The sequence below is a fragment of the Haematobia irritans genome, chromosome 1, assembly GCF_050003625.1.
Source record: "Haematobia irritans isolate KBUSLIRL chromosome 1, ASM5000362v1, whole genome shotgun sequence".
In the NCBI taxonomy this organism is placed as follows: domain Eukaryota; kingdom Metazoa; phylum Arthropoda; class Insecta; order Diptera; family Muscidae; genus Haematobia; species Haematobia irritans.
Window position 1 is genome coordinate 273410446 of NC_134397.1, and position 9172 is coordinate 273419617.

Here is a 9172-nt window from a genome sequence, read left to right on the forward strand (position 1 = left end):
GACTGTTCGAAATATTTCAAATAAATTGATATGGGCATTAAAATGGATCGATCCAGCCCATCTGCTAGTCTAACATTCTAGGAAACTTAAAAAGGTAGCCATAATTGGAAGTTGATTTTCATTTACAGTCATGCTGTACATTGATCGAATGAATAACGCAATGGAAACTAAATTGCGTAAAAACTTGCTTAGTTACAAAAATGTGAAGTGTTTTAAAAATTTGGTTTAGCCGGATTCGGAGTCGAGCAAAATTTTTACGACTCCGACTCCAGCAAAATCTTCAGACTCAGACTCCGACTCCGACTCCGGCTCCACAGCCCTGGCTACGACGAAAGGCGAAAACTTTTATATTTGATTCAATGTGCTGGGTTCCGAAAATTGGACCCATTCGAACTATGAGCTGTATATACTTGTATTATTAAATTATGCAAAAATTATATTGAAAACCCTTAATTACATTGTGGTATCCAGGCAAAAGGTCTTGTAATAAAATGACATAATTAAAGCTTCACAACAATTATGTATGTCGCATGCAGTCACTGCACCAATTAAGTGCACCAGAAACACCTGTTTCGCTAAATTACTAAGCATCTGCACCAACCAGTGTGTTATCAGGTTAGTAGTTTGACAAACAAGGCCAACACTTGTTTTTATGTTTGCTCCTTTTTCCTTAATTCCAATACTAAAGGTTGTACTAAACGATAAAAATCTTTGGCATTTGCGTAATAACTCTCAATTGTGATGCATGCTTGTTTGGAGGAAAAAAAAAAATCTTCAATCCCATTGGTAACCGCTCAAATTCCTTACATACACACACACACACATGTACAATTACGTCAAATATCAATTGTTATGGTATTGAGATGTGAAAAATATAATCATAGGTTGTACGCCTCACTTTGGAGCATTCCATAAACGTTAGCTGAAAACACATTTTTATTTCCATAGGTAAACAGGTGCTTGGCTAGAATTTTAGCCGGCCGAGGCTGGGATTGTGAAAAGGACTATCTTTAATGAATAATAAATTATATACAAAAACAAAAACTGAAATTATTGCAAGCTAGCCTAGATCAAGGCGACCGGGGAAGATTGGTCATTTTTTGGCCAAGATAATAGTGCGAACTGTGAATAAAACTCCATTGCGTTTGTAATCTTAGATCTATTCAGTGGTCCCACAAACTGTGAGAACTTTTCGAGAGTTCTTTGGAATAAGTCTAAGTCATGTCCTAGAGTATAAATTTACCTCCTCAATAAGAAACCCATGTTAAAAGGACCGGTCCCTTCCAAACGTTTTTGATCAAATCTAAACCAGGTCCATACACATCACATACTAGTTCTGAACCGATCCATTTCCCCAAAGGATAATGTGAAAAATTTGCAGTAGATTCTTTTACGAAGTAATTTTTTTTAATACTCCCAGTTATAAAAAACACATCCATTCACCTCGACTCAATGGCCCAATATTGTGTAAAACGCTAAGTCTCTGCGTATTCCTTTGCATACGGCATGAAATAAATGAAGGCATGAAGAAGCCTTCCTATCCTAAACATACATCTCACACTAGTACACGGCAACCCTGTCATTTACCTTTGCCAAATCCTTATGTTCACCTTCGCTTGTGTATGTGTGAGAGCACGTAAGTAAAGGGCTTAATGTGTGCTTTTTATGTTCACCAAAGAAGAAAAGTTGTTGACATGGCAGTTTGTTGTTATTACAGCTGCTGTTGCTTTTGTTGTTGTTGTTATGGCTGCTGCTATTATTTCATGTGAAAATTCGTACCTTTGAGGCCTCGAATAATTTTTGAATTTTCACCAAACCTTACAGGCTCTTTTTGTGGTTGTTGCTGTTGTTATTGCTATATTCACAGTTGTTGTTGGTGTTATTATATCGTCAAACACGCGCATTTGTGTAAAGCGTATCCCTTTAGTGTCGGCAACCCAAAAAGATGGTAAATTTATTGCCGGACAAATTTCCCCCCAAAAAATAACTAACGGCCTCTAGTAGCTGCAAATAGTGAAGCTAGAGAATTGAAATAATGTGGCGTTTTCAACGTCGTCATTTTTCTCAGTCCAAAGACCAAATAATTTTCCCAAACAGTATCAAGCAATGTTGTTTCTAGTAGGAAAGTAAGACATTTTGCAAAAATAAGCTACACCAAAAGAAACAAAAACCTCTGTATACTACAGCCCATAATGAAACAAAACAAAAAAAACGCAAATTCCCAAAGAAAAAATTAACTTCGTATGTCAGCAGAGGTGTTAACTCAGCAAGTACATGCAAAAGTGGTAGCAGACGGTATCCCTTCTCCTCCTGTGCTGACAAAAGGTATGAGGTATTTCAACACTTAATACAATGACGGGCTATAACAACAAGAGTGAGAGAGGATGAGTGACGAAAGTAAGCTGGGACAGTGTTGCCAGGTTAGGGGTTTCCCCCCCAAATTTAGGGGTTTTTTTCACGTTTAGGGAGATTTTTAGGGGTAAAAATTATTTGGGGGGATTTTTGGGGATAAAAAATTATTACAGACCTTATAAAGTGGAGCTATTCTCAAGCAAATTCGGAACAATTCTAGCATTAGTTATGAGAAAAAAGATGCGGAAAGTCAACAAGAAGATCCTAAATACAAACAAGTATCCAATAGCATTATTTTCGTTATCTTTTTTAAACTCTTCTGTTGAAAGGGCATTTTTAATATTTGACAAAATTAAAAACAATCGTATTTTAACTTAGCAGCTGAAAGCTTTTTAAGAGTAAGCCCGCTTTTTACATTGATATACATATTATATTATTACATCCATAGAAAAAATAATTTCCTCATGGATGAAATTGTAAACAAACGAAAATCTCTTTTGTTTTAAAGTATTTTCTTAAATAGCAAATTTTATTTTTTATTTACTTCAAACGAAAAAAAAATTTAGCATCAAAAAAACTTAGTTTTTCTAAAATTTCGTTTCTCAGGAAAGAACTCTTCTTTCAGGATATATATTTGTGTTAAATTTAATTTTTAAAGTGTATCACCACATGATTTTTTTTTTCACGTAATTTTGGGACCACTTTTTGTACTTTTATATTCAGAAATTTTTTGGGGGGTTTGAAAAAAGCTTAGACCAATTTAGGGGTTTTTTTCTTAAGATTTGGGGGGAAGAATCAAAAATCACCTGGCAACACTGAGCTGGGAAGACATTTATTATGAAAAAAATGCCATATGAGGGTGGTCTAATAAGATATTTACTTCATGGTGGAAGAGTGGAGAAAAGAAATCTACTACCAATAGCATATTCTCGAATGTGAGTTGTAACGACGTGTTTCCACTTTGAAGCTGGGGCAAACTCAGGGTGTCCAGGGTCGTTACAAAATATTTATATATTTCCACAGAAAGAGAAAACACTGACCAGGCTTTATTTATGTTTTCATTCAACGTTATAATTTTATTGGTCTAATACACAACATTAACACTATATTCACACACATCTACATAAACACAGATTGCCGTACGAATCAGAGACGATGGACGAAGATGCGTAGATAAACGGCTTACGGCGTCGATCCGATGCTAAACTGATGACAGGCCACAGCGACAGTAACGATGGCGCAGTTGTAACAACAACCACGGACGGCAGCGACGGAGCGGTTGTAACGACAATCACTATCGGCGACGATGACGCAGTTGTAAAGACAACCACGGGCGGCAGCGGCGATGATGCGCAGTTGTAACAACAACCACGGGCGGCAGCGACGGAGCGGTTGTAAAGACAACCACTACCGATGGCGCAGTTGTAACAACAACCACGGGCAGCGACGATGATACGCAGTTGTAACGACAACCACGGGCGGCGGCGATTGTTAGAAAAGGGGAAGTCACAACTTTCCCACTTCACTAGCAGTCTAAATAGTAATATTTTGGTCACTGCGTTACAACGCCATGATCCCAAAATAGTCCTACCTGTTGGCCGGCTACTGGCGAACTGACTTCTCCTGTACGCAGTGTTGCCAATTTGGTGCTTTTAGCACCAAATTTAGTGCTTTTTGATTTCTAAAAAGCACCAAATTGCCTTTTTGGTGCCTCTTCAAAAAAAGCACCAACTTGGTGCTTTCTGGCATTTTCATTTAGTGCTTTTGGTGCTTTTTATACCCTCCATCATAGGATGGGGATATATTAACTTTGTCATTCCGTTTGTAACACATCGAAATATTGCTCTAAGACCCCATAAAGTATATATATTCTGGGTCGTGGTGAAATTCTGAGTCGATCTGAGCATGTCCGTCCGTCCGTCCGTCCGTCCGTCTGTTGAAATTACGCTAACTTCCGAACGAAACAAGCTATCGACTTGAAACTTGGCACAAGTAGTTGTTATCGATGTAGGTCGGATGGTATTGAAAATGGGCCATATCGGTCCACTTTTACGTATAGCCCCCATATAAAGGGACCCTCAGATTTGGCTTGTGGAGCCTCTAACAGAAGCATATTTCATCCGATCCGGCTGAAATTTGGTATATGGTGTTTGTATATGGTCTCTAACACCCATGCAAAAATTGGTCCACATCGGTCCATAATTATATATAGCCCCCATAGAAACCGATCCCCAGATTTGGCTTGCGGAGCCTAAAAGAGGAGCAAATTTCATCCGATCCGCCTGAAATTTGGTACATGGTGTTGGTATATGGTCTCTAACAACCATGCAAAAATTGGTCCAAATCGGTCCATAATTATATATAGCCCCCATATAAACCGATCCCCAGATTTGGCTTGCGGAGCCTCAAAGAGAAGAAAGTTTCATCCGATCCGGCTGAAATTTGGTACATGATGTTGGTATATGGTCTCTAACAACCATGCAAAAATTGGTCCATATCGGTCCTTAATTATATATAGCCCCCATATAAACCGATCCGCAGATTTGGCTTGTGGAGCCTCTAAGAGGAGCATATTTCATCCGATCCGGCTGAAATTTGGTACATGGTGTTGATATATGGTCTCTAACAATCATGCAAAAATTGGTCCACATCGGTCCATAATTATATATAGCCCCCATATAAACCGATCCCCAGATTTGGCTTGCGGAGCCTCAAAGAGAAGCAAATTTCATCCGATCCGGCTGAAATTTGGTACATGATGTTGGTATATGGTCTCTAACAACCGTGCAAAAATTTGTCCACATCGGTCCTTAATTATATATAGCGCCCATATAAACCGATCCCCAGATTTGGGTTGCGGAGCCTCTTGGAGGAGCAAAATTCATCCGATCCGGGTCAAATTAGGAACGTGGTGTTAGTATATGGTCGCTAACAACCATACCAAAATTGGTCCGATCACACAAAATTGGTCCATATCGGTTCATAATCATGGTTGCCACTAGAGCCAAAAATAATCTACCAAAATTTTATTTCTATAGAAAATTTTGTCAAAATTTTATTTCTAGAGAAAATTTTGTTAAAATTTTATTCGGTTCATAATAAAATTTTCATCGTAGTCAAAATTTTATTTCTATAGAAAATTTTGTCAAAATTTTATTTCTATAGAAAATTTTGTTCAAATTTTATTCGGTTCATAACCACTCGAGCCAAAAATAATCTACCAAGATTTTATTTCTATAGAAAATTTTGTCAAAAGTTTATTTCTATAGAAAATTTTGTTAAAATTTTATTTCTGTAGAAATTTGTGTCAAAATTTTCTTTCTATTAAAAATTTTGTCAAAATTTTTATTTCTATAGGAAATTTTGTGAAAATTTTATTTCTATAGAAAATTTTGTTAAAATTTTATTTCTGTAGAAAATTTTGTCAATATTTTATGTCTACTTTGTCAAACTGAATTATATACGTATTGGATCGATCTTTTTTGATTTAATATATACCACGTATAGACTTACATACAATTTAGAAGATGGTGTTAGGAGGTTTTAAGATACCTTGCCATCGGCAAGCGTTACCGCAGCTTAAGTAATTCGATTGTGGATGGCAGTGTTTAGAAGAAGTTTCTACGCAATCCATGATGGAGGGTACATAAGCTTCGGCCTGGCCGAACTTACGGCCGTATATACTTGTTTTATTTTGAACAGTATTAAGTTTAATTGATACAAAAATTTTGATTAGACTTTCAAGAGCCGAAGAAACTCAAATTTATTGCCAAATATAGAATTTGATTGTTATGAAGTTGGTATTGATTATTTTTTAAATAATATTTTTATTTAGGGTATTCTGTAGGAAAGTCGAGCGATTAGTGTCAAATTTTTGAATTTGGTAAAGATGTCATTAAAAACGTTTGCATTAAATTCACAAAAGCACGCACAACTGAAATAAGCAATAGACTCCTTTCATATATTAATATTTTGAAAGTTGAAAAACATCACTGACCAAAATGAATTGGACGAAAGCATTAAACGTGATCAAAGTGTATACTTGAATAGCGGTTCATAATGGTGAGTACTAAGTTCGAGTTTTGCCGCTAAAGTGAAAACTATATCAGTAAAAAAGGCATAAAATTATGCATATTTGCTGCAAATTTTATTATAACTTGAGGGGGAATAGCCAAAAGCAAATTTTCACAAAGTTTGTATTCCTTAAAATTAATTATTAAAGAACAGTAATTCTGAAAACATGACTATTTTAGCAGCTAAACTCGCTCTTAACACCCACCTTAACTTCTTAAAATTCAATTCACAAAAGTTCTGTAATACATCTTCGGAACATTTTTTTTTTTTTTTTTTTAGTAGAGCATTTAATTTTCGATTGTGTGGTGGAAGGTAGTATGTTAGAATTTCTAATATATTTTTGGTGCTTTTTGGCCTTGGGGAGTTGGCAACACTGCCTGTACGAGTGCTCGCCTTTTATAGTGTTCCCAACTCTCCAGCGATGCCAACTTAATGGTGGGACTCGTGTTGCCAATGCGTTATACATTATAGCCGGTGCAACTCAATGTACGATCTCTCCGCCGGGGTACTTTCCGTTACCCACAGAAAACATTCAAATGAATATCAAATTTAATTAGTTTTCTTTATAACATTAATTAAATAAAACAATTTCAATAGATATAATAAAACGATGTGGACAAAAACGAGTAGACGAATTTTGTCCTCACAGATTTTCGACGGATATCATAGATCCTTTCAATTTTGGGAACAGTGACTGCACATTTAACTTGTGATTCGGAAGTAAAGCGAATTTGGATTAACCGTAATGGATTTTCATGGGCTTGGAAGATTGAAACAAAAATTGAGTGTCAGCAGACAAAAACGATTCAATTTAATACCCTATTACCAATTTGTTGATGATCTGTTGATTAATTTAAGAAAAACAACTCTCCCGTTTGGTGAAAAAATACACTATATAATTGGTCCAGCATATCTTCTATAAACAAAATAAAAACTAAAAAACTAACTCGCTGGGTACAAAAACGTATAAAATGCTCACCACTCCATAAAGACCTTTTTTGTTGGCCTCGAGTAAAGCTATTTTTTTACGCTGCGTCACACTGTGGAACAGGGTATTGTAAGTTAGTACATATGTTTGTAACACCCAGAAGGAAACGAGATAGATACATGGTGTGTTTGGCAATAATGTTCAGGGTCGACCTAGGTCGACCCAGGTCTGTCCGCCTGTCCGTGTGTCTGTGTACAAATATTTGCGATCAAAGTCCAGGCCGCAGTTTTAATACAATCGACTTCAAATGTATGTTTTTTTTTTTTGGGTCAGAATAGAACCATATTGATTTTAGAAAAAATCGGTTCAGATTTAGATAAATCTCCCACATTTATCTTTTGCCCAATTTATACTAATTTGGGGGTAGAGTTATCATTCTAAATATGCTTGAAAAATTTGGTTAAAATCGGTTCAGATTTAGATATAGCTTCTCCGATTTTGTCAAAAATGGAGAAATTCTAAGACGATATAAGCATGTCCGTCTATCTGTCAGTTGTAATCACGCTACAGCCTTCAATAATGGCGCTATTGTCCTGAAATTTGCCACAGATTCGCCTTTTGTTTGTAGGCAGGTCAAGTTCGAAGTTTTGATATAGTCCCCATATAAACCGACCACCCGATTTGGTGTCTTGGGCTTATAAAAAATGTAGTTTTTATCCAATTTGCCTGAAATTGGAAATCTAGAGGTATTTTAGGACCATCAAAAAGTGTACCGAAAATGGTGCCTATCGGTCCATGTTTTGGTATAGCCCCCATATGGACCGATTTCCCGACTTTGCTTCTTGGACGTCTAAAAAATGTATTTTCTATCCGATTTGCCAGAAATTGGAAATCTAGAGGTATTCTATGACCATAAAGAGGTGTGCCGAAAATGGGGTGTATCGGTCCATATTTTGATAAAGCCCCCATATAGACCGATCTCCCGATTTTACTTCTTGGGCTTCTAGAATCCGTAGTTTTAATCCAATTTACCTGAAATTTGAAATCTTGGTCTTATAGAATCCGTAATTTTTATCCAATTTGCCTAAAATAGGAAATCTTGAGGTATTTTAGGACCATCAAAAAGTGTACCGAAAATGGTGCCTATTGGTCCATGTTTTGGTATAGCCCCCATATGGACCGATTTCCCGACTTTGCTTCTTGGGCGTCTAAAAAATTTATTTTCTATCCGATTTGCCTGGAATTGGAAATCTAGAGGTATTCCAGGCCCATACAAGTGTGTGTCGAAAATGGTGAGTACCGGTCCATGTTTTGATATAGCCCCCATATAGACCGATCTCCCGATTTTATTTCTTGGGCTTCTATAATCCGTAGTTTTTACCCGCAAATTGGAAATCTAGAGGTATTCTAAGATAATAAAGAGATGTGCCGAAAATGGCGATCATCGGCCATGTTTTGATATAGCCCCCATATAAACCGATCTCTCGATTTTACTTCTTGGGCTTCTAGAAACCGTAGTTTTCATCCAATTTGCCTGAAATTGGAAATCTAGAGGTATTCTAGGACCATAAAGGGGTATGCCGAATATATTGAGTATCGGTACAGTTTTTGATATAGCCCCCTTATAAACCGGCCCACCGATTTGGGGTCTAGATTCTAGAACTACAAATAAATGTGCTGAATACTGTGTGTATCCTGCCATATTTTGGTATAGCCCCCATTACACCGAACTCCTGATTTAACTCCTAGGGTTTCTAGAAATTGTAGTTTTTATCCGATTTGCCACAAATTGAAAATATACTGGCATTTTAGACCCAT